The sequence below is a fragment of the Grus americana genome, chromosome 3 (genome assembly GCF_028858705.1).
Source record: "Grus americana isolate bGruAme1 chromosome 3, bGruAme1.mat, whole genome shotgun sequence".
NCBI lineage: Eukaryota > Metazoa > Chordata > Aves > Gruiformes > Gruidae > Grus > Grus americana.
The window spans coordinates 17,759,003-17,786,445 of NC_072854.1; positions in this window are offsets into that span (position 1 = coordinate 17,759,003).

The following is a 27,443-nucleotide window of genomic DNA, read 5'->3' on the forward strand; positions in this document are numbered from 1 at the left end:
GCCACAGCAAATCCTGCCTCAGATAGCCCACCTTTCCTGTGATAGGGAAGGGTACAGTGTGCGCACGCATCTCCAACCAGCCAGGCAAGAAGGAAGCTTTAATATTTGATTTGACTTTTTCCTCCTTAATACAGAGTCCAAGCAAAATCACAGTCCCTGTAGCTTGGCGTCTTTGAGAATAATGGGGTGACTGAAATAAGATGATGAATTGAAATTTGGAAATGGAAATGGCTTAAAATCAATGCATCTGAAGGTGACTGAGCTATTAATGTGAGATGAACTTTCTTGTGACCTATATGCATGCAAAGATTGACACCTACACAGGATCAAAGGAGTTTATGAAAGGCTAGAGTACATGAGAGGAAATTGAAAATGTGTAGGTTGTCGATCTCAAGAGTGGCTTTTATTAGTTATTGTACATAATAACTATTGTGTCAGAAATGAAAGGGATTAACTCTCACCCAAGGTACTGCACCTGAGCAAATATTGTCTTGCCTGGGTGAAATTTGTGCCAACACAAAGAAGACCTGGTATGAGGCTAGTACTGCTTAAGTCTCACTTAAGTCTTCAAAATGAGGATTATGCAGGATTTTAGTGGTGCAAAAATGTAAGGACAAATTTCGACCCTTATATTACTACAGTGTATGTCCTGAGGGCTTCTGGAGTAATGTAGAGTCTCACCAGAACACATCAAAGCTGTTGGAAAGTACTTTCTCTGCAGACTGACTACTTTCCAGATTTGGGAGTTTCTCGTGTCACTGAACTGAAGCTCTGAAGGGCTGTTAGAGAGAAACTGACTGGGTAAATGGGTTTTAACAGCTGAATGTTTTATTCTCTGCTGTATTTTCCAATGGCTTAAATGCTATGGTCTATGTGAGCAAGCAGGGGAATATTTTGCTGTGGTCAATAGGTTTTTCTGAGAAATACTGTAAATATGGGACCACAGCTGACAGTTTGTTGTTAAAAGCGTGAATAGGAAACACTCAAAATTTCAGAGTAAAAGTAACAAACATTTTCAGGTCAGAGGAAGAAAATTCTAAGTCTGGAGGACAAAGGAAATATTTTTCATGCTGAATCCTTCTGTCTAGATCTGCTTTCAGCAGATGACACCCACCTTTCAATCGCAGTCTTGCATCTGTGCCCAGTTTGCACACCTCTTGCTAAATATTTTCCTGTTTGTGGAAGAATGGTGAAATGGTTTCACAAGAACGCAGGCCATTTGCTTGACAGCCGTTCCCATATTTAATTGTCTGTCTTCAGTGATAAGGCGTGCCTATGTAATCTGGACTGTAACCAACAGAGGGGAAAGGAGTAGGATATAAACTTGTACACACAGTATTTTCAGCAAAGCCTGCCTTAGTTTTTTTGGGGGATTCCCATATTTATGATGTCTGCTCTTCCTCCTGCCGCAACATTGGCTGAGGGGAAAAGAAATGGGAACCTCACAGTGTCTTTCTGTAAAGCTGCCCCTCCTGTGTATTAGCCCATGTACAGGGTTACTTTGTAGAGACGCCTGTTTTTCCCATGTATGTTCCAAGACATGGAGATGGCTGACGGGGTGTGAGAGGCTTGAGGACACTGTTGCATAGAACTGTTCCTTTAGAGATGATGTTTGAAACTGCTTTGAAAATGCAATGTTTTTGAGGAGCTTGCGTCACCTGCTACCCTCACTATAATTTCCATGTGATAAAAATACTTCCCCTCCCTATAAAGCTAGTATTGAACATTGAGCCCTTGCTGTATGGCTGACTTACTAGAGTTATTGGTTAGTTTGAAGGATGATTTTACACTTTTTTCCCCCAATTTTTTCTTAAATGCTTTGCATTTCTTAAATGCTTTGTATTCTGATCTGATTTTATTAGATTCATTTGTCCTGCACTCCCCTCCTCCTCTTTCCCTATTTAATTTGATCTTATACATATAACTGTAAACAGTGTATTTTTATGTCTTGCATTGGTATAGTGGTTGTGTTCTGATATGAAGCTGATTAGTGATCTGAGGAAGCCAGATCAATGCTGGCTTAGGTAAAATGATGGCAGATCTTTCCCCAGTGGCATGCATGGTTCCCTGCCTTCCTGTCAGGCCAAAGTAGAGCACTAGAGCAAAGATTGTTCCTCCTGGTGAAAGGAAATCTAATTTACTGGGTTGAAATAGTACTGATTCAGCATGTTTCTAGCTAGAGGTAATTATATTGAATTTGTTGACCGATAAATTGATCCCATCCTACTCCTGTATGTCTTTGGATATTGTGTTTCTTTTGTTGCCCTGGCCAGTATCTAATGATCACAGTGTCAACTGCTTGTGCTTCACTGCTTGTGCTTCGCAGCCTTCCTGGCAAAACATTGTTACTGTGTTTTGCTCCTTTGAGTAGCTGATAGTCAATGACAATAGTATTTACAAGTGAGAATGAATAGGGCTGCTTTTCATACCAGGAGCCCTATATGTTTCTCTGACATATGAGAAGGCCATAGGGTGGTGATAGACTCCCTTATCCTTCATTTAACGTTTGCCTGGTGTGGGAGCACTGCAAAGTATTTCATTGTCCTCACAGGATCCCTGTGAGGTTGGCAGTACTGCTGTCACCATTTTGGAGATGAGGAAATTTTTGGCAGAACAGAATCAAATGACATAAGCAGCATTCCTCTAATATATATATCAGATGGTGATATACAGAATGTGGGAATTCTACATTGCAGCACCTTATACCTCCTTCCCAAGTGTGGCTGAAGACTTGGCATTCTTCTTGATTTCTGTCCTAGTCAGAATTGCTCCGTCATCTGCTCCAAATTAATTTCTGTAGGTTTTCCTTAATTTGCCAAATAAAAATACTGGAACAACTTTTGTGTCATGTTTCCAAAGTACATGGAGTTGAGGGGAAGTCTTGGAGGAGTCACATCACGGATGTTAAAACTTGCATTTACATGGCTGTGACTGAGCTGTTGAGTAAACACAGAGCAAGGGAAGAACCTTTCTGTGCTAGGTGTGTTTCCTCTCAGTGGTCAATGTCAAGTTTTGGAAAGCAGGATGGTTTTCGTTTGGTATGTTTTTGATACATCAAGGCAAAAGTAAGGGAATATCCATTTCTTTATTATTAGTGGGAAAAATGCATTTAGATTTTTGTTTTGACCAACATACTCCCACTTTGAAGAGAAGGACAAAGGAAGAGGGGGAGAAAAAAGGGGAGACAAAGAGCGTCAGAAGTTTTTCTGTCTTATTTATTTCTAGAAAAAACATCACTAGTGAGCTTATTAGTATGGCATTTTCAGTGGAAATACAGTATTTCTGCTGGACAAAATGCAAGAATGTTTTATCTCATGGAATTTCCCACTCAGGAATGGAACAGTTCTTCATACTGCCACGGCTGCCTCAGCTCCTAATATGGATTTAGCAAGTAGCTCAAAAATATTGACCAGGACCCAAAGATGCAGCTGCTATGGTGGTTTTTTGAAGCCTTAAAGGGGCATACAAAAAAACATGAGGAGAAAACTTTGCTATAAAAATTGTTGGTTGCAAAATACAAAAGATCCTACATTTTGCTGCTGAGTTATTGATTTCTGTCACAGCAGGTTCTGCCTAGAATATGCTATGAAGTTTGTTTTGGTTTTGTTTCATGTGCACTGAGCCCAAGCAAAAGCCTTCTGTGAGGATGTTAGTGCCATTTTGCTTTTAGAGATTGTAGCTTTCAGCTTGATGCTGTCTTGTAATGACACTACTCTTGTTCATCCTGGTTTTGATGTTCTTTTGATGTAAAATGCATTTTCTGAATGAATAGGTTTGCTCCTTGTTTATAATTCAAATTGCTAAAGCCCATTTTCACTGACTTTTTAATTATGCAGCATTTAAATCCAGAGTTCACTTTCTTTCAGAAGAATCCTTAGAGGACTATTAATACCAAGATACCACTTTTGGTTCAGTCACAAAGTGCTGCAGGAGAGTGTACTGAGGAAGTATCACTGCAGGCTTACCCTGATGTAAGGTACTTTTTCCTAAGTTTGTGCTGTTGGTTAGTGCTGGAGGCACGATGGATCTGCGGTCTCATCTGGTACAGCTCCTTGAAGTCCCTGTACACACAAAATGTTTTCATTCCTCATGCCTTGTTTTTGATCTCACTTACTGCATTTCTTATTACGCAACTGGAAGTCACTTATGGAAAGGTAAACATGTTTTAGGGTAATATCCTAGCAGAACTCCCAGACTGGATCTGTGTTCGTAACCTGGACAGGGCCAGGAGCGGTGGCATGTAGTGACCGGTGGCGTTTAACTGTGAGCGGGCTCCATTGCATGGTTTTGCCTGTGCCAGCCCCCACTGTCCCTGATGGTGTCTGGGTGTGAGCTAGGGCAGCAGCATGAGCCAGGGACTATTCCAAGCCGGCAGATACGGATGAGGACTCCTCTTTGGGGAATGAGCAGAAGGACAGAGTTTAGCCATATGGACATGGGCTGTGCCATAAAACTTGTGCTCAGAGGCAGGGAATTGGCCCTGGACTGCTTTATTTTCTATTCCAAGGCAGGCCTGTGCCGTGGTGCCAGGCCCTAAGACAGAATGCATTTACAGCTCTCTGTATACAGGACGTAATTTTAATGCCTGGCTCCCGATGCAAAATATGTCACAGCGAACTTCAAGAGGATTGTTTATGTCCCCAGAACCTTAAGCTGGAATAATGACTCTAATTTATTTATGCACATTTTGACAGCTTGTTATGTTTTATTCCGTAAAGCTAAATGTGGTCTCAACACCTTGGAGTTATTGCTAGTAAGTAATGATACCAGGGAGGGATAGGGATTTTTGTCTCTGAGCAGAGAAGATCTTTCTACTCCGTAAAGATTTGAAACCGCTGTCCTTGTGTCTGCATATCTGTTTGAGGAAGTACAATGAAACAGAGGGGTGATGTGGCCTAGCTGCATAACTGAGCAGGAACAGATTGACTCTACACCAACAGCAAATGCTTAAATAACCCAATAATCAGTGACCTTAGCGTGGGACTTGTCACACTCAGACAAGAGCTGGGGAATTGTGTCCTAGAGTAGAGATCTGCAAATGCTTGCTTGCTCTCTAATATGACTCAGTTTCTGGTTTACATCTGCTGAACAATATAGTTTGGGTAGTCCCTTAGGAGAGACTCAGCCTCTTTCTCCATGGAGGTGTGAAAGACAGTTAGACCCCTTCTGGTCTGAAAGGCTTGTATCATTTATGGATGTGATTGTATAATTTACATACCTGCAGTGTTTCCTGTGTCTAATATAATGAGTTAGGTTTGATAATACATTTACAGCTAATCAAGGTATTCATAGGAGCATTGAATAGTTTTGTAAACCAGTAGGATAGGATATTGGTAGGTTGTAAGGTGGTTTTGGCCAGGAGTTTAAATGAAAGCAAAAGAAAGCAGCTGTAAAACCAAAGCACAAGACATTGGATTCTGTATGACTTTGAGTTTCTTTTTCTGTTCTCTACAGCAAGGTCTATACTATTAAAAAAACTGTGAGGAAACATTCCCAAGTACTGCATTGTCTACTCTTAAAGTGTTAGAAGAGTCCGTGGCAGGCTTTAGCCCTAGGCCAGCTAGGATTCTCCCAAATAGTTTACGGGCACCATTTAGGGATTAGCTCCAACCAGGGACCCATTCTGAACAGGTACCTGACCATCTTGTTTTGGAGGCTAAGAGGGTTAAATAGTATGAATAGGAACTATCTGCAACCAGTAGCTGTAACCCCCAAGAACAGTCCCAGGCTTGTTCAATTTTCTAGTACAGATGTAGGAAATGTAAGCTTACTTCTATACTATATACATTTGGAAGCACCGCTGAAACAGGGAAGGGGAGAAAGAGTATGTTTAACCTAATCCATGATATATGGGGATGACAGAAATCACATTAACACAGACTCTTAATTCCTTGCTGAATATCTTCTATTGGCTCTAAGCAGTAGTAGCGCAAGAAAAATAACATTCATGATGGGCCAGTGTGGATCCCTGGAGTCTCACTAGGGACTGCTGAGAGACAAGGCTGTAAATATGTCATGATAGACTGAAAAGAAAGAGGTACGACTCTAGGGAGGAACTCAGTGCGTAAGCATTGGCTCACATTACCTAACCTGAGTGACAGTCTGTGAGATAGACTGATCATTGCCTTTGGGCTTTAGTCCTAGTTTTAATGCTTTTTTTAAAAAAAAAAAAATTTTTAAGCTTCCTCTTACCCACTACTCCAACAGGACAGTTTCCAAAGCCACACTATTTACAAGTCACATGGAGAACAGTAGTTACTGCTTCAGATACAATGGGAGGGTGTTACTCTGCTACTGGCACAGAAACACCTTCACAGTCCAAGCAGGGAGATCTACTTGAATATGGAGAGTGAGCTGAATTCCTACCTCTTCTGGGTTGGTCCTTCATATCAGGATTTGAATCTCTTGTTGTGCACATCTCATGAGGATGTCATTCTACAGGTTTATCAGGATGGCATTCTGATACAGTTCTGTGATCAATGTGTGACAGTTCCCTGGTCACTAAAGTAACTTCCTGGAAAAATAGTTTGAAAACCATGAGTGAAAAATCATGTCAGTGATTTATGGCATTTTTAAGTAATCAAATGCAGCTGAAAATATTAATATGTAAGAACTTAGGCCAAATCTTGACTATAGCCTTATCTCAGAACTGTGTAAGAGTACTGCATGCTCCTCTGTCCTTTTTGTGAGAAGGCAAAAATTTGTTCAGTTTCCTGAAATGATTGCCATTCCTGTTGTTAGCAGAGGCAGAACTTGAAGATTGTTGAAGAAATGAGCTGCTGGGAGTCTGATATAAGTTGAGTTATACCATCAGTGAACTCTGCCATTGTGAATCACAGGCGTTTAGCCTTGGCTCCTAGTCCTAGCCTAATGTATCTAGTTTCTTTTCAGGTATGGCTGGTCCTGACCCATAGTGTAGATTGCACAGCCTATCTGGTTTTAGGGCCTTGCTTTGGGCTCTGTTTTGTCTTGTAAAATACACGTAGTTCATCTCTAGTTGTGTCCTTTTTTCAGATGGAAGACACTAGCAACAAGAAGCAGCTGGTGGAGTTCCTGCCAGCAGGTGTTTCATTTTATTTGGCTGCTATAGGGGTTTTTTATATACTAGCATGTAGGGTTTTTTTATCTTGTCTGTGAATTCATGTGAAAATAAATTATGGAGCTGAGGCCTGGCCAGCATTAGAAGGTTGCCCTGCTTTAAATTAATTCTCTGTACAGTCAAATGGGACCTTTGGAAAGACCAACCACCAAATACTTTCCATTTTCATACACTATGGGAAGGGGTTCTCATCTTCATACTTCTGCTCCAGAGAGATTCACCGTGCAGTACAATGGGGTGGTTAGTTTTCTGGCAGATAAGGAAATACATCATGGCAAACTTGAAAACTCATCTTCTTTTCTAACTTTTCTGTTCATTTTGGTTTACCTTCAAGACCCACATTTTTTTGTGCCATGAGGTACACTAGTGTTTATCTCTGAAATGTTGTCCCCTGATCTTTATTAGCCCTTTGAAACCAAACACACACTGTGCATAAGTTACCAAGCTTAGTCCCTCAGCTAACAAATGGCTAGATAGCTTGGTAAAAATAAGCTGCTTTCTAAAGACTCTAGTCTCCAGCCCATCAAGGTACCTGGGTATACAGAGCTACAGTCCATAACAGCTTTTAGCATTTTGCAGTGTATGGACATATGTGAAAAGGAGATTGTGACTTTGTATGACCTTTATAAGGAGTTGGCACAAGGTTATATAGTTTACTTTGGGCTATATTTTGCTAGCTTTTGCACATATGGAATAGCATCTTCCTCTGCAATAATCTCACCTATATAATGGTGTCAGAATCTGTCCTACCAGCTGGAGTGAGCTATTTCACACTGTATCTGATACTGTTCCCTTTTTATCTGTTGAGGTAGAGTGCTTTGCTGTGTATCCTGATATCCCATGGCTCTCTTTTTGGAGCTCTGTTCACACATCTTGATTCCATCTGTACTCTTGAAGAAGCCCGTTAGGTGGAAGATGTATCTGTCAAACACATGTAGATTCTGGACAGCGGCCCTTTACGGGTCACGCCTTGAAACATTACTAATTTGATTTCAAAGGGAGCTATTACAAAATGTCTTTTGTGTTGTTAGGCCTCAGGAGAAGGACCTCAGTTGGACACAGTGAAATGCTGCATTTGCTATAGCCATGGAGCCCCTTGTTGGAACAGATATAAGAATCAGTCATGTCTTTGTCTTGGAGCTCAGCACCTCTTCAGGAGGAGTCCCCTGATGAGAGAAGGTGATGGTTGAATGTGTGTTAAAAGGTCCAGGGGACAGAAACTTAGTGATCCACAGCATCCATCTGATGCTGTCCAAAGCTGTTGAGCAACCTCAGGAAATGAGTGGAAATCTGACTCTTGTTTGACTATCCCGAATCCTGAAAGTGGGACGGTGGGTGCAAGAGGGTTGACGTACACATCTGTGCACTCTGTGGCAGTGCTTTGAAGATCCATGTTGTAGCCTGTGGCTTTTTATGATGGAGTCATGTGCATTTTTAAGACTAAGAATTAGACACCTTTGTGCTTGAAGTTAAGCATGACCGTGACTCATTCAGCTGTCACTCTTACAGACTTGGTGTGAGAACCATATGGATGGGAAGAAGTAACCTAGACCCAAGAGCAAGTTCACGGATTGCAAGACAGGAGGCCAAACACTGAAAAAGCATCTGACAAAAGTGAGTTATTGGTCAAAGTTTCCACTTCTATTTGGTCAAATTTCCAACATAAATTAATCCATTGTCTCAAAGTAGTGGCTTTTCCCCCTGGTAAGCTGTGGATTTCCCCCCCGCCCAGCTACTTCACTATTTGCAGTTAGTTACAGTTGCTCATAAGCTGCACAATCTCTGAGCACATTAGAGCCGTAGTGGTAGCCTGACTAGCATTTGTAAACAGGCAACGCTTGGGACTTAGTAATACTCTAACTCGGTGCAGTAGCGTGCCAAAATAAAGGTCATTTCAATTTCATGTTATGTCACACAGTTTTGAAGTGACATGTGTTTAACGAGTTTTCTCCAGTAAATGAATGATAGCAAGTATTACACTAATAGGCTTTGATGATATGCCCACAAAAAAAAAAAAAAAAGGCAAAATCTTTCCAAAAACATTAAACTGGTATTTTAGCAGAGGAAAAAAAAAAACAGAACAAAGATTCAAACTCCTGTCCCCAAGCTTCTGTAATGAAGAAAATTAGGCTTTTTGGCCCTTTCCAGATGATGGTTTGCAGAAGTTTCACTGTAATTTATTTAAGTCTGCCCATCACTACAGAGATTGAGGCTGATCTTCTGATAGGGATAGGAGAGCATGAAGGGCACAAGTTGAGCTTGTCACAGAAGCTGTATCAAAAACCTCATGACAGGACCACTGAAGGAGGGAAAAACTGGTCCCTGTGTGTATGGAGCCTATAACTGTGCATAGAAAGGTTTAGAGTAGTTTCTGTCATTTCAAATATCAGTGCCTGCTTTTCTTGCCAGTCTGCCCAGTACCCCAGCTGGTTGTTCCCTGTCATCTTTCTGTCAGGCTATGGACTCAAACACGCACAAACTGGAACACAGGAGATGCCATCTGAACATCAGGAAACACTTTTTCACTGTGAGGGTGGCCAAACACTGGCACAGGTTGGCCAGAGAGGCTGTGGAGTCTCCATCCTTGGAGACATTCAAAAGCCATTTGGGCATGGTCCTGGGTAGCTTGCTTCAGGTGGCCCTGCTTGAGCAGGGTGGTTGGATCAGATGACTTCCAGAGGTCCCTTCCAACACCAACCATTCTATGACTCTGTGATTCTATGACTGTTTGATCAGGGCTGCTGATATCTTGTCTGCAAAGACTTGAAGGCGTTGAATGAAATCTGTTACCCAATCTTGTTCTTGGGAATATTGCTCTTGGTGGCAGCAGTGGGTTGTGTGGCATATTAAAAAAATCAATAGTTCCTTCAGTACAGAATAGGAGGGAGAACAGTTTTGATTCTTGGTGGTGTAGCTTTTGAGTGTGCAGGAGATCAAACACTAGTAAACAGCTGGTAGTGTAAACACCGGTAATGTACACCTTTCAGCAGTTTGCAACAAAGCCTATGCTAGTTGGGTTTTGCAAAAGTTACGTCTTAATATTCTACATATTGTTTAGTAGTCAGAGAATGAACTGTCTCTTGAGCTGGTCACACACCAGGGCTTGTCTTCTTTTTGGTCACTACTACCACTGAAGTCAAACTGATGGTAAACTGTGAACTGAGAAGTCAATAATGTATGCAAAATACAGTGTGCATCCCCTTGCACCTCCTGTCTTCCCCCAGTGAGCAATAGGAACAGGAAGAGATCAGGACTGGTTTCCTGGCAAAATTTGGCATTAGGCTGCAATCCTAGAACGGGGCAGCTAAAGTCATTCCAGTTAATTTCCTTTGGAGATACTTTTTTCTGAACGGCACTGGTGTTGTTATATAGTACTTCATCTTAGGTACACAAACTGCAAAAAGGCTGCTGTGTTGTATACAGATGCTAAATCTTTCTATGTTGGTTAGCTGATCAATTGCTTTTTTGGGTTAATGACTATATGACATTTAACAGAGGACAGTGAAGTCCATATTAATAATAATTTAAAAAGTAGAAAGAGGCCATGTACTTGCTGTCTTAAGCAATATGATAAAGAGTAATAATGCAACCCATTCGGTACCACTCTAAATTGTTCTTACAACCTGTTCTACAATGTTTTACTACCACTCAATAATCATGTCAAATCTAATGTGATATTCATATTTTTCCAGTCCATGGGCATGAGCTCTTGCATGAGCTTCCATGATGACAATATTTGGCTTACAAATTATTGTAAGAAATTTTGAAGCGTTTCTAGTCATATCAAATTCAATGCCAGAAGAAAAACAAAATGGTTTCAGGAATATTTATGATGCTGTGCTTGTTATTAAATGTAGCTTAATGCAGTCATAGTAATAGGAAACTGAAGTTGTTATCTTTTGAATGCATATGTCATGCAACTGAGAAATCTTTTAGGACAACAAAATACTGTGTCTTTGCTATTTTTTGACTGATACAATGCCCAGCAAAGTCAGTAGAAATTCTTTTCTGAGCTGAGATAGCAGGATAGCACTGCACTTCTCTTTCTTTGTCATAGATTTCTGTATAGCTGTGCATACATCGTGTCCCTGCTTTTAACCGGCTCTGTTATCTGTCAGGGTAAGTTATTCTTCAGATCCCCTTTTACATTCTCGGTATGCACTGTCGTCGTGGTGCCTCTGTGCTGGGTACTGTGGCTGAGCAGCCCCCGGCACTAGCACTCGCATACGTGCACTCAGAAGAGGGGCTGAGAACGCGGGGAATTGTGAAGGGGCTGGTGCCAGGGATGTCAGAGCCAGTAACCAGCCTGGCGTTGTGGGCTTGGGGGAAACCACCCCCTGGGACTGCAGCTGTGCTGCGGGACTGAAGACAGGTTGGATTGCAGACGTATAGTAATGCTTAAAGGCTGACTGCACTGTCAGAGCATCATGTCTCTTGTTTCACAAGAGAATTGTATGCAGTCTTCGGGCCTTTCATGTCTTGCATTTTATCCTGAGACTCATCTCCCTTTGAAAAGACATTAAAAAGGGGTCCAGCATGTATGTGGGTAGGATTTTTTTCCTAGTAGGAGAGAAATTTTTCAGACTTTGCATGCGAATTGTTAGAAAGAGGGGGCACGCTTATATAAACTTGGAGCATGTGAAATGTGAGAGGAATGTGTTCTATAAATGATGCATTTGTTTGAATGAGTGATCACATTCAAACAATGCATCTTAATTGTTTTCTTTTCTTTAGAATAATCTTGCAGTCCAGGAAAAAATAATTTGAACACCATGAAAACAGTCTCCGAACTTTATTGTTGTACTGTAAGACTTTAGTGAGATTACATGCAGATAGTTGTTGAAGAACTCAAAGTTACTGCTTCCATAATAACCATGGCTTTGCCAAAAGTGAATTTGCATTGCATTTGCAGAGATCCTATATCTATACAAATGGGTTAAAAGACCAATGGTGGGGAATTCTCTTTCTTACTTGCCTGTAAAAATATGAGTTCCTGGCCAAAAAAAAAAAAAAGTGTAAATTTCCTCTGTTGTTGCTTTTGACTGATGCTCTTACATATAACTACTGCTAAGCTGGCACTTCACTTTATTTTAAAAGTTAATTGGGTTTCTTTAGGACTCCCAACACTTTCTGGCTTGCATTAAATCTCTGTTGTCCTCTGAGTGCATCTTCTCTTAATTAGTGCTTCTTTAAAGTTTCAAGATGCTATATGCTGCCCCTGACACAAATGTGTATCTCCCGGTGGAACTTCCCATGCTGGTAGGGCTGGATAAAAGGCAATGCACAATCTTTTTGGCCTGATCTACATCTAACAATGGGAGCAGTTGTGGCATTAGGACACATATCTTAGAAAGTAATTCAGGTGGTATTGGAGGGCTGGAGGTGTTTTTGTTATACAGAGTTGGTTTCAGTACATTATAAGAGGAAAAGGCTCTACTTAGTATTTAAGGAGGGATGAAAAGATTGAAAGTTATGTTTGGGATGGGCCCTTGTTGCTACTGAAAATAACTGTGGAGTCTCCAGGGAGTCTATTCAACTCTGCCACGTCTATGTTAAAAGGAAACCACGTCAATTGTACTGAAGAACTTGGATGAGTTTCACAAAACCACTTCAGTGTGACTTCGTGTTTTATCAGTTTTAAAGAGTGCTGTACCTTTTTCAGACAGGATAGGGATATGAAAAGTAAATAAACCATTCCTGTATCCAGGATGAAGAAAAGAAGTGGATGAGGAGGAGCATGGAAAAACATACTATAGATGTAGGTATTACTGTGTGTATTGGCACAGAGCTGCTGTGCTGGCTCTGGGGACCAGCTCTCCACTGTCCTGCTCTGTGAGCTGCAAAGTGTCTGCAAAAGTTGCTCAGAGTGACTATGTTTCACAGTCTTTTCACAGATTTAAATATCCATTATGCAAGACAGCAAAGAATCAGACCCAGGTTTGGTTATATGCAAATACTCAGTAGACTCCATTCTAGCTGCAGGAGGTTTCCCTGCTCACTGCAAACAAGATCTGCAGCCCACTCAGCAGCTGCTCCACTTAATTGTTCCATAGTTTTCTTGGCCAAAATATTTTTCCTTGTGTCTGAAAGAGCACCTTTAAGATTGACCATGAAAAAATATTTTTAAGATGTTTTATTTACCCTTAACAGAAAAATTCTCTATTGGGAGACTATGTGTCACAAAATGGGAGCTGTGGTTCAGGCTTGGTCACGCCACTCCTAACATTTCCCCACATGACTGCACTGTAGCTTGAATTGATGATGGCAAGTAAATTGAAGCTCTTAGTTCATTTAATTGTCAGTTCTGTGTCTGTGCACTAAGTCAGTCAATGATTCTTCTGAAGTGAGTGCTACTACATCACATAGCTGCTCACATGGCCATTCGGTGTGTATTGATGGCACTAATAGAGTCACTGAGCCAAGCTCACATCTAGCAATGTCACAGTCCCCCAGATATTGATCATGATGGCGATTTGTTCTGCAGCAGTGTCCTGAAAGCCCAGGCAGTATCAGAATCCAATGTACTAGTTAGCAGATAGGATGACATAGCCCCAGGGCTGAAGAGGCTACATGAAACTTGAAAGAAGACAGTAAAAAAAGCAAAAACAATGGTGTTGATGGTGATACAGGATGCACAGGCTAGCTTTACAGTCATTGAGATTCAGCATGACTTAGAATACCTTAAAAATAGTGAACACAGTAATGATTTTTTAAATATTGGGCTTGACAATAATATTTCAATTAAAAATAAGTTTAAAATCATAGAATGGTTTGGGTTGGAAGGGACCTTAAAGATCACCTAGTTCCAACCCCCCTGCTGCAGGCAGGGACACCCTCCACTAGACCAGGTTGGTCAAAGCCCCATCCAACCTGTCCTTGAATATTTCCAGGGATGGGGCATCCACAACTTCTCTGAGCTACCTGTTTCATTGTCTCACCACCCCCACAGTGAAGAATCTCTTCCTTATATCTAATCTAAATCTACCCTCATTCAGTTTAAAGCCATTACCCCTTGTCCTATCACTCCATGCCCTTGTAAACAGTCCCTCTCCAGATTTCTTGTAGGCCCCCTTTAGATAATGAACTTTGCTGGCCACTCTGAACCTAGCAAACACAAATGATTAATTTGTTATGGACCAGATGACAGAGGAGTTTTCACGAATGCTTGAAAGACCAGCACCAATCTTAGAAGTCTAGGGAAAATTTTCATTTGACCTAATGGTCCTGTTAGATCTGAAATCCATTCAGATGAATCCATTCATGAAGATCTGAAAACATCTTGTAGGAAACAGCTGTTAGGTCACTAATCCACCTCACCCTGAAGACAGGATTTCTCTTAACTGTATTCTGTCTAGAGAAGTGTTTTCATGTTATTTTGAAGGCTAACAGTAATTTAACCCTATTTTGCCTCCGACGCTGCTGTAAATAATCACTCTGCCTCTTGGATGTTTTGCAGCCTACCAGCATTTGTAGACTTACCACTTCTGATCACTGACAACCTCAGCTATACCTGAACTAGTGACATAGAGGTGAACAGCTGTGTATTCCATTACTGACCCTTTGAGAAATACATTATCCTTCTCTGCCTCCTTTGCATCTACTGAAAATTATTTTTCTTTATAGGCTCTTTTTCTTCCAAGATTGCTCTCTCTTTGTCAAGCACTTTCCTTAAAAATGTTTTTGAGGCCTATCCTGGGGAGCATAATGATCATCTTTATCAAAGAACAAGAAAGCAGAACAACCTGTAGTATCAGAGAATTATTCCTGACCTGTAGAATTGGATAAGATGGGATTGATGCGACATCTGAGAAAAACTCATTTCTTTTGGAGCAGAGGCACTTGTTTGTTATTTGTATTGATAATCATTCCATCATTCTAAGAATTCTTCTAGAAAGCAGGGTTCTGTGTATAAACTAAAAACTTCACATTTCTCGAGGGGGAGACTGGTGATGATACTTATTGTTGTACAAATGATCTGGGATGATGATAAGTAGTTTGCAACCACCTGACACTGTGTGACTCAGCCAGACAAAGGTGCTTGGGGTGTACTGGGGAGGAATGACACAGTTGTGTATTTATTGTGCTGAGATCAACTGCGGGGCCATGAACAAGAATTAGTTCTTTCTCAGAATTAAAAAAGGGGGAAAAAAAATGCATCCCATTGGTCACCACTGGAGGAGCACTTAGCTAATGAAGGTGCTAAGCCTATTGAAACCTTAGGAATAAGTCCCATTTCCCTACTGCTTACTGTGCTGAAGTGAGACCATTATAGGACCAAAGCAGTGTATCCATGGGAACGCAGAACTCAACTTTAAAACTGAAAGCTCCTAAGAAAGCAACTGATTTTTTTGTTCTTTTAAAGTAATTTTATAAGTAGTATTTGCAGAACTTTTAAACAAATGGTCTAAAAATGGCACTTTATTAATGTACCTAAGAAACAGTAGGTATGTTATGGTACTTAGACAGGATGTTACTTTAATGAGTAAATCTGGCTTTTACAGATCAGGATTATTTTGTAAGAATAAAGACTGATAATGTGAATAAGTGTTTTCAGAATGAGATTGCACTCTGCATTGGAAATTTCTCAAAATTAATGGTTCCTCCAGCTAGTCATTTATTGCCAGGAAAGCCCTCTTTATTGATTATTATTGTGTATTAATGGCTCTATCAGATTTTTATTTTGCAAGTTTCTTGGTTAAATTTTCTTTATTGATTTCTCCCAGGGGTAAATGAGCTGCAGAAGTGGAAATAGGCAGTCCTCTTTTGCTAGGTCTAGATATTTAAATGTATTTTCAAAGTATCAGATCTATTACAGGAGCATTTGGGACAGACATTTGGATTCCAATAACATAAGACTTTTTGTGATATAAATGTCAACGCAGAAAACAGCTGGATGGACCATGTCAAGAATAGTAGCATGGAAGGAATCACAGGGGGGCAAATTTCCAGTAGAGTTCTAGATACCTGTCTTCAGTGCTGCCCGTGAAGAAGTCAAAGCTGTGTATGCAAATCAAACTGCACATTTCCAGCTAACGCAGTTGTGTGTGCAAATGGAAATTTAGCAGGCATAAGTTTAGGAGTCCCCTTTAAATTGGTCATAGCAGTATCTGAGAGGTGATTGGATAAGTTTATCAGTGTTCCAGCTTATAATTGCTGTTTCACATTCTAAACAAAGCCATTAACTGAAACATATCTACATTTACTGAAATGAGTTTCAATCACTGAAGACACTGGGGCACATTTAATGCCTTTTTGGTTTGTGTAAAGACAACAATAAATCTTGCACATTTGCTAATATTTAAATCTAGCTTCAAAGTCAACCCAAATGACTACTTTGATGGAGAAGCAGACTTTATGCATTCAACTAAAAATCTTCTTTTTACATAAACATTTTTTGTTGCAGATTTATTTTTGATAAGGACTTTGTATAAAGACATTGCCTTCAGGAGAAAAACATTGGAATTTCAGGGTTTGAAACCAACGTGGAAGGATATGTTATATGTCAAGACTATGCTTCCTCACATGCAGTTGGATAAAAAGGACTTGAAGTACTGCTGGACCAAACCTGCAATAAAATTCTCCAGTATTTCAGTGAACATGTTTGCATGTGAAGCTACTTCAGAATGAAGCTCATAATCCTGGACCTCCTTTCATGGGAGGCTGAATATATGAAGGTACTTCATAAACCAAATTGGAATAGAGGACTTGTAACAGTCTTGCAGGGTTGCTTTTGGGGCAGCACAAGGCTAGACAGCAAGATGTAATTTTACCTTATGCATATGTACCAGGATTTGTGTAATTGAACTCTACTGCAGTTAAACCCAATGGTAAAACTAACCTGTGGATCAAACAATAGTTGCAATGGGGGAGGAGATTCATGCAGTGTTTTTTGCTGCCTTGTCCTGCAATAAGATAAAATATCAGATGGACAACATTTGCATATTGTCTCTGCTCATGGCTCTATCAAATTTGGGTTACAAATCCAAGAAATTTAAACTTCAGGTAGCAAACACTGGTATTAAAAATTTGGTGTTTGCTTCTCAGTAATTACAAGTCAATTTATAGATACTTTTTTTGCTCAGAATAAAGTCTGAACTGCTAGAGAATTAAAACAGTTGTTCAGAACATTTGAATTCACGAAATTCTTTTTGGAAGCATTTATTAGAACCACTAGTTTTTACACATCAGACACTATAAATCCAAAACAGGTTCTAAAAATTAGGCTAGTCATTACCTAGCAAGAACTGTTACAACTGATTATCTTTATTCCCACACTATGAAACTGGGAAACCTTCTTTTCATACACATACTTTTATATGAATTTTCAGAGAATGGATACAATAATTCAAGGCTTGCTGCCTTCACTTGAAAGTTAATTTGGATGAGAGTAAGGTTTGCATTTAAAGTGCAAAAGCTCTTCCTGCATAAGTGCATGTGTGGACAGTTCTAATTTGGGAATCAGAATGTCTTCTTGTTTCACTTAATCTACTTTGAAAATAGAAGTGTTTAGCTTAATCCTTCATTGAACTGGAACAGGTCCACTTATTCCAGTCCACCTGTGAGTTATGTTGGAAAGGCAGTAGCTTTTCTGAATAACTACTATTCATTTCAGAAATATTTTTTCCAACTGCTTAGGTCTGAGCCTGATCTCAGTTGACATGCATTGCAGCCTTCCAGATCTCAAGTCTAAATTTTGCAACCATCTCCTCAAATAACAGACTCCATTTAAAATGCTTGGAAGACTGGACTCCAAAACTGAATCTAAGCTGTATTGAGTATCTATGACAGAAATGGAACTTAGGTTTTGTGGCTTTTACCAATCTCAAACTACAACTAATTCTTTGTTGGCTGTAGGTATGGTAGTAGCAGTATTCTTTTAACAGTAAAAATGGCAGTGATGGTGGTCATTAATTGAACAAATTAAATCATTGATTGTTTTGGTACAGAGGAAATCAAGGCATGTGCACAAATCCCATCAGTCTCAGTTAAATGATGCCATGACTTTGGAATAATTCTCTGAATCGGGACTTAAGGCTGCCAGCTCTAAGGAGCAAGTCTTGTAATCTCCGAGCGTCTGAACTGTGCTTAACCAACTAGAACTGTTATATGGTTGAGAACTTGAGACACAATTGCAAAATATTATATAAACATCTTTTGGGCACTTCAGTAGATTCTGAGAATTAAGAATAAAGCCCTTGCACTTAGTCCCTTAGGGGACTCGGGCCATTATTTTATATATTTATGTATGTGTATATATATATTTAATGAGAATTTAAGCTCCTTATGCAGTTTGTAGAATGGCTGATGTGCATACCTAGGTTACTCTGAAGGTCAAATACTCTGTATATTGGACATTTTAAGCTGCTGTCCTGCTTAAGTTCCAAATCATTAGCTTAGCAAACGGGAGCTTAAATATAAGTATAGTCAATGGGGAGGAAAAAAAGTGCACTGCATAGTATGTCTAGCAATAGAAAAAGCTACAGAATGCTAACATAAATTTTTAATTCAACATTCCTTAATTTAAAAACCCCACACCACCACCAATCCCCTCCCCCCGACAAGCTTGCAAAAACTAGGTCTGAATTCCCAGTGGGAATAATGAGCAACAGCAAGAGTGAATGCTGGGAGAGAAGAATGCAATTGTATTAGGCTCCATCACAATGGGAGGTAAACCCAAATCATTTATAAAAGGTAAATGCTGGCAGAACACAGGGAGCTCAGAGCACCACACTGCAGGTGTGATTTATGAGGCTGGGGACTGGCTATAAATCAAACCCTTTTGTTTTAAATAGTACTGCTTCAACGCAGGAGATCAGTTTACATGTAGAGGAAATGATGAAAAAAATGCAGTACATTGCATCCCAAGAATATTAGAGAATCAGCTTTACAATGCGACTATCAGTACCACGGTCAGACAACGGATATCTGATGCGCAATTTAACGAATGCTCCTACTGCTTGAACAGAGTGCCCTAATCTAGCAACTCAAGTTTATTTCAAATGTATTAATTAGGAGATCTATTTTGTGAGACCAGCTGTTAAAATCATTGCACTTATGAACAGGAATGCATTGGCTATTCCTGTTAACTAGCTAGAGGTGTCCTTTTATGCCACCAAAGCCTTTGCCTGTTTCTACGTTATCTGTATTTTTCCTTAATTATAAAAGTTTATGGGTCTCATTATTTAGCGGCCTTGTCCTGTAGAAACAGGTGGATAAAACAATTAATTCCTAAGCATTCGAATTCCAGGAGCAGGCATCCTGGAAAGTTCTGCACGATTACAGGAAAATACACACCACTGGCAAAGAAAAGTGCTTTTCTCCCTCTATTGGTTTTATAATTATCAAATGGAAGAGATCTTAAAGGTAACGATTTAGGAGCAAAATGATTTATTCTGCTCTGCTTTGCAGATCTGCCGGGGCTTATCTTGGCTGCATATTTTGCATTCATTTTGCATGCATACCACTAGAGCAAACTATATGCCTGAAACCACACTGTGTGTCCTGCAACATGGGCCAGAGAAGCACTTAAAAAGCTGAGAGAGGACAAAAGGCCTACGTAAAGGGAGGTACAGCAGTTATATCAGTGTTCAAAGAAATTTATAATGAAACAAAAGCTGAGTGCATTGCACTTGCACGTATCCTACTCATTTGATGTAATGGTCTTACATCAGTAATGATTTAGCCATGTGAATATAAGAAGTTGCCTTTAATTCACTGATAAGCAGAGTGCCTTTATGTCAGCAAGGAGCCAAGAGACATCTTGTATTGCAATGCTTTATTACTTTCCAAGAGTCCAAAATGCAAACACGACAGAAACACATGAGAACAATTTCCAGGATCTTTCTGAGGCTCTGATACTGATATAGCCAGCATCAGCTATTGCTGGAGGCGTTAATATCAATTGCTAGTGTGAGGAAAGTATCATTTCACTGAAATAATTGACTTTTTTTTCTTACTTATTATTATAAAAACACACCTAGTGCCATAAATTTATGGGGCACTCTATAAATGTAAAAACATATTCCCTGCTCAGTAGAGCTTGTATTCTACATTAGACCAATATATGAAAAAGATGTATTGATGATGAACAGAGAAAAGAAAGAAGTGACTGAAATTGCTTTTACCCATTTCTTGAATCTGACCAGGTTTCCAGCTGATAACAGGCCAGACTTTTAAAAGTATTTAGGCTTCTGTTTTCCAATGATTAAGGTGATTAAATGTCTTAAAAAAGACAGTTATTTTACAGGTAAAAACTAATGCACCACAAAAAGTATATTATGTGGAAGAGGAGCAAAAATGGCTTTGTGTCTTACGAATCTTATGTTGTTCTGGACACTAGAGGCAATTTAGATAGATAGCCTTGAAAGGGGTCTGCCCAGGTTGTCTAGTCCTCTCAAGTTGCAGTGCCATCTGTAATCTTTATAACACTTTGTGTTTTAACTGGATTCCTGAAAACTCTTTCCATCTTAGGTTTTTTTCCAGGCAAACCCTCTGCCTCATTTCTTTGTCTATTATGTCCTGTGAGAGAAATACTTTTGTGGGCCAGAAGTAGTGTTTTAAAACCCATTTTTGCAAACTCTTCTGTCTTTTACACAAATAAAGATGTCACTCAAGGGACCTTGTTGCAACAGTCGAGAAAAAATATAATTAAAACTGATTTAAACATTGAATTTCTTTGCCATCATAAAGGTTAAATACACGGAAAAGCAAAAAAACATTTATACAGCAGAAACAATAATGAAGGGTTTACATCGGCAGCCTTCATGAACAGTAGAGGTTGTGGTTTTCCCTATGTACAGTCATCAGGAATAGCTGGTAATTACCAAGTTCAAAGCCTATTGTCTCCTCCAAAAAGCCGACTTGTTTTTTTGGGGTTGTTTCAGAATGACGTGACGTCTGATGGCTCTATTCCTTTTATAGGTCTTCTTGATATGTATTGAATCCTGACCTGGGATGGAAAGTAATTTTTGTGAACATATTTACAGAATGATGTGTAATAGGTCTAGCAAAGGCTGAAGGCTGGTAATAGTGACTGATGTAGTACCACGGAGAAAAGAAACCTGAACACTGCTCTCCGAGGAGGCAAAGTGAGGAGTGAGGTAATAACAGGTTTCATTGCCCAGTCGGGGTTGACAGAAGGAGACGTGATTTTACTCCTCAAATTGTGCTCAGAGGACGGCAGGCAGTGTGTATTTTACATACATGTGGTAGGCGATGGGACAGACTTGTTCAGTGATCTAGGAGGCATTGTGCTACACACAAAGGTCTCCTGCATAGCTGATGAATATTTTTTCCTAGCGCAGAGCTGATACATTGAGTGCCTCCCTGCAAATCTTGAATCCAGCCTTGCCATGGTTTGCTTGCTATATAATCTCATTAAGCCAATGGGTATTGCACCGAGGTAAAGTCACAGGAGAATTTTTTGTATTCTGTGTCTCACAAAGGGAATGTCCTGAATTGACTCTAATGTCATGGTTTTACTTTCAGGTGGGTGTTGGCATGCGCAAACCATTTCAAAATGTCCACTGCAATGGCTGCAAGTGTGCAATGTTCCATAGGAGTTTGTATACACAAGCATGCTGTCTGTGGGCCAGCTGTATAAAGAAGGGGATTCATGAATTTTGCTGCTTAAACTATAACCTTCCACATAGGAAGCTCAAGTAGGTCACATACTCAAGGGAGCCAGGAAATGCACATACGTGTGTGATGCAAATCTGATAGACTGTCTAGTAACTGGGAGTGGCCAACAGACATGCATCTCAGTTTGTCAGATGTGTTCATATGTTTTCTGAGATGTTACAGATATAAAGTGTATATCAGAGCTTAGAATCTGACCTTAAAAAGTAGATGTCTTCTAAGATTGTATTCAACTTCCTTGTGATAAGAACTAGCTTTCCAACTTAATCAGCATTTGTGACTTGATTTGGTCCGGGAACAGAGGTTAAAATTCTATGTGGGTTTACATGCTTCACAAAACTGGGTTTCAACTTTGAGGGTCTGGATGGGAAAATTAGTCATGAACGTTTAATTCATAATGTGAGATTTCTCCCAATTTACTCAGGAGGGGACCGGTACAAGAGTTGTCACTGGAAACCACGACTACTGGTGAACAGTTAGCGGGAGATTTTAGAACCCCTTTTAAAATAACAGCTAAACATGTGAGTAGGTATAAAATAAAGAAGTAGTTGGATATAAAAAAAGAAAAAAAATTTTGGAAGACTGATATTTCATTTTCAAAATTGAGTGAAAAATTTGTAATTCAGAAAAAATTTGCAGTCTTTTGTAACTCTCAGGGTCCATATGCCTACAGGCAGACATTCCCTTTCAAAGTAATTTTCCCAAGACCCTGGGTTTGCAAAAATGTAAACAAATGAACAAATAAATACACACGTGTTTTGATGTGCTCTACCATTCCTCTGATATTGCCCTATAGGATACAATAAAGACATAAAGAATCAGAATAAAGGGATCAGGAATATCAGGGATAAAGACGTTCTTTTATTCCTTGTCAGGAATAGATGTAAGAATCAGCATTTTGGAGGATGCCCTGTTACTAGACCCTAATGCGTGTTAGAAATGCCTTCGTCAGCTGCGCTGCTAGTGGAATTTTGTAAAGTCCTCTCCACAGAGAGGTTTGCAATCTCAACACAGGACCTCTTTCACTTCAATGTGCCACTGTCAGCAGCAGTATTGTGCTTCCTCCCCTGCTGTCTGCAGACCAGAACCACAACTATCTCCCAGCCACTGGCAAACTGAAGAACCCAATCATCCTTATCTGCTCTCAAGAATGCGCACCGTGAAGAATGTTCCAGAATTGTGATGTGACTTAAATGCTCCATCCTAATGTCAGTGGATGGCTCCTGAATTTTAAGCGTTGTGTGCTTTTTTTAACATTGATATGAAAGATCTTCTCTTATAAAAGAAGTTCATTAGTTGAACAGTGCTCTTTCACAACATTGTAGGAATTTGTGCTCCAGATAAGAGCACTTTCTGGACTCTTGCCTATCTTGAGATTTGCTGGGGGGGCGGGGGGCAACACTATATCAGCTTGGCAATGGGAAGATTCCTTAAGAGCCCTGATTAGGCCTTAATGCAGGTGCTAATTTCTGCCTTTAATGCACCTCTGATAAATTATCATAGTTATCAGTGATGATAGTCCAGTGATTTGTAAGGTTTGAGGTGGGCTGTCTGGTGGGCAATGTGAGAGGGATGGAGGATCCCACCGGACAGCCCACCTCAAACCTTATAAATTGCTGGAAGTACGGTTTTGGAGCAGGAATCTAGATTTATTTGTAATTATGTATACAAGCTTTTTTGTTTAATAGGTGTGAAGATTATAAAACAGGGTAAGCAAACTATTGCTTCAAAGGGAAATGTTTAAAAAAAGTTTGAGAACACCCATCCTAATTATTGTATATGGCATTAATTTTAATTTCCAATTAAACTCTGAGCTAGAGAATATCTTACGCACATGACTTCTGCTGGTCACTTGCATATTATGGGAAAGAGCATGTTTTGCAATTTTTTAATTATTTATTTAATGTCCTTGTAAACTTCCATTTCTCTCTCTTTAGTTCCAACCCAGGTAAGAATTTCTTTTTTAAACCTCATAAATTAGAAAAATTTCCTATTAATTCATCTGGCATAGCCATTGTTAACAACGTTAGCTATTTTTCCCCTTATGTATTGTATAATAGTTTTAAGTTTCAGAACAAGTAGAAACCTCTCTATTTTCCAGAACCAGCCCCACAACTTTGTAGACTGTGTATATTCCAGTCACAGTCTCTATCTGTGCAAAATTTGGAATAAATGTATGGAAGTCAACAAAGCTGTTTTAGTTTAACATAATGTAATAATAGACTCTGTCCTCAAACTCCATCTATCATTCCAGCACTCATTAGGCATTCTGGTTTTGTTCATAGTAGGAGCCATCATAAAGAAATTGATTTCCCTCTGTTCACTCATCCAATTTATTGCAAGAGAACTCCAGGTTCATTTGCCCATTACGCAGCATTTTGTGGGGTGAGAAAGAAACAAGCCAAAAGAAGTGAGCAGAAGAAGTAGTTATCGTGTTGGGTGAGCCTCTGCTCTCATTTATTTTGGTATAAATGCCGAACAGCTCCACTTCTCCCAGAGGAGTCCATTTGCATTTAGCTGGATGAGACTATCTCTAGATTATACTCTGAACCCCCAAACTCACCCTCTCTACTCCTGTTAGCTGCACTGAGTTACAAAAGAGACTTCTCGTGATCTTGTAGCCTATGTGTTATGATTTCCATTACCTCTGCTGTTCCTCCCCCTCCTTCACTGCTAGTTGCGTTCCCCAAGTTGGGCAGCCAAATAATGTGTCCTCCATGGCTGTTAAAATCGCACTATAAAAAGGCTGGGAAGCAATATTGTTGGAGCAAAGCAATTGGCACAGTCCTCTTTCCTCTCCCCAGTGGCGAAGTTGTTCATGACCACGACGCACCTGGTGTCCGTTATCTGGAGATAACAACCCTGGGGTTGTTTCTGCATCTGGGTCCCTCACAGGGTTGCACAAAGCATGGTGCGTGTCAATAAGGATTCCTCCGTCAGTGTGTCGAACATCATACAAAGGCAATGACAGAAAACGAGAGCCCTCTCCTCCTGCATTGCTCTGCGGTACAAACAAAAAGGCGTTCTCGGCAGAGCCAAATTGAAAACTTTGTGTACGGTTGGCTCAGTTAGAAATCTGCAGTCAGGAATGTGTTAGCTGGTAAATTTGTAAGCTGTGAATTGCAAAGAGACTTGACATGGCAGTAGATGAAGTGATCCAGCAGTAGTTTTGCTTTCCCTTTATGTCACTCATTGTCTTCCTGTTTAGCTGCATCACATGAAATCTTCCCAACCTCAGCTTCAGGGCCTTACAGATGCCTTCACTGCCATGTCACCTTCCTGTACCAGTTTGCCATTTTATATCTGTCCCCTGCCTACAAATTTCTGCTTTGTCATGTATTTTCTATTGCTGGCATGGTTTTTTTCCCCAGAAAACTGACCTGCTTCTGTATGTCAGTAATTCTTTGCCCACCTACCATCCCTTTCTGGCCTTCTCCATCTAGCATCATTAGGCCTTTAAGTAATGAAATAGCTTGTTTTGGTTTGTCATGGATGCTGTACATTTCTACATGTTGGGTGGGCTAAGATCAGTACTATTTTGTAGCATTGCGTTTTTGAAAGCTGCATGTACAGGATCCCTGTAGACCATAAAAAAATCTCTGAATATATCTTAATTTCAATGATGTGAGGACAGTGGCTGAAACCAGTACTTCATGGCATGATCTGTGGCTAAAGTAATTACAGCAGTCCCTGTGCAGCTAAACATGTAGATGTTGTGGAGGAATTGTTTATGCATTTGTGTGATTCTGGGAGGGAAAAAAAAATCTATCTGGAAATTTTGAATAATGTTTTTGATTAATATTGCAGAGACATACCCTTTGGAACAATGATTTGTTGGCAACTTAGAATGAATCAAGTAAGAATTTTCTACAAATACCAAACTGTTATTTAAAATGTATCACAGCATTGGTAGGGCACCTCTGAGCTGGTGCTAAACTCTGCTTTCAAGTTTGTGGTGAACTCCCAAGCTCCGTTTTAACTGGGTGGGTTGAAACATGGTCTCTTCTTTTGGCTTCTCTGGCAGTTTTCCAATAAACAGCCTGTCAGCCTGTTACACTTTCACAGCTGTATTAGCCCCTTTGGCCTCCCCACCAAGCTCCTGACTAACATCAGCTCATCTTTGCTGAGAACGTTGGTCCTACTGGAAAAGTGAGTTTACAATTTATTCTTTGGGGATGTGACAGCTGATAGCCAACAGACAAACACTCTTTGCACTCTTTGCACACCAGTCACTTTTCTACTGAAATAGCACAAGAAATAACACGTACACTCACGTTCATGTATGTATATATATGTATGCACTCATATTTATGAACACAAAAATGTGTATTTATGTACAAAAATGTGTATGTGTGTCTTTCTAAAAAGAAGAAGGAATGCATATGCTCATTGCCTTTTCTTTCTTCTGTTTCCCTACCACTCCCAGGAGCTGTCTATGTCGGAGCCTTCCAGGCAGTCCCCAGTCCTCATGTGGTGCACAGCTCTTCCTCTGAATCACGGGCTCGGTGTCATTTGGTTCCCACTTCCTTGCTTGGCCCACTGCCTTCTCCATCTCTTTGTCTCAATTTCTCTCGTGCTCAGCTTGACCTCCCCAGCTTCTTAATCTGTGAGATTTTATCAAGGCAAAGTATGCGCTTCTGTAGGATCGTATCAATGCTTCATTTCATTCTTTGGCCGTTAGGAAAATTCCCAGGCTCTAGCTCCAGTACCCAGTACAGACAATCTGCCTCTTCCTAGATGTTAGCCTTCTCATTGCCATGCCCTGGTGCCCAGACAACAGCCCTTATAAGAGACTTTTTCAAAGATAGATTTTTTTGGCCCCACTTCCCTGCTTATTAATACAAACTGTATTGAACCAAGGTATGGTGAAGACAGCTGGACATAAAAGTACAAGTAATTCCTACACTGAAACTAGGATTTTGTAAGGTGTGTAGACATGTCCTGGATGACTACTAAAAGGTTTTAGAAAAAAGACTGACCTAGGGGACTACAAGGCCCCAAACTAAATTAGTAACTCAGAAAGAGGTGTCAAGCTCTCAAGTTACAACCCACCCCCCCCTTAAACAACGCAGCATAGGCACAGTTTTCACTTTCACGCAGTAAACAGGAGTTTCAGGAGTAACTCAGTTTCAAATGAGCCATATTTGACAGGCAAACTCAGACTGAAACCTGAGTGCAGTGTTTGTGAATGCACTTGGGCTGAAACTGAAGAAGAGCTTTCCATGAATCGCTGTAGACAGAAACCACTGTGTTAACCTAGATGGGTGCCCTACTTCCCAGCCGAGGTGCCTCCTTCTGCTTGCTCCCTATGGACTAGCACGAGGGTGCACGAGGTGACTTTCAGTAAAGGGCTCTGCCCCAGATGCAACACCGGGAAGGAGCTATTATTCAAGCACAAACCACTCTTTGCTCCTTTCCTGTGCTGGGTGGAAGACAGAGGAGGTGTAAACCCTTCTGAGCTCTGTCCTTTCTTCTCCCTGCCAACTGCTCTTGGCATAGTCTTGTCCCCATCCTGCTGATACTGTTTGGGTGTCCAGCCTCTGTGTGCAGCACATTTTCCTGCAAGCCACAGGCTGCAGCCTTTGCTTATATGATCTGTGACTACATTTCCAGGGGCTGTCTGGGTGGTACCTTTTCAAGGGCATTTCAGTCTCATTTTTCCACATCTTCTTTTTTTTTTTTGAAAAATGGAAAATTTACAAAGTGT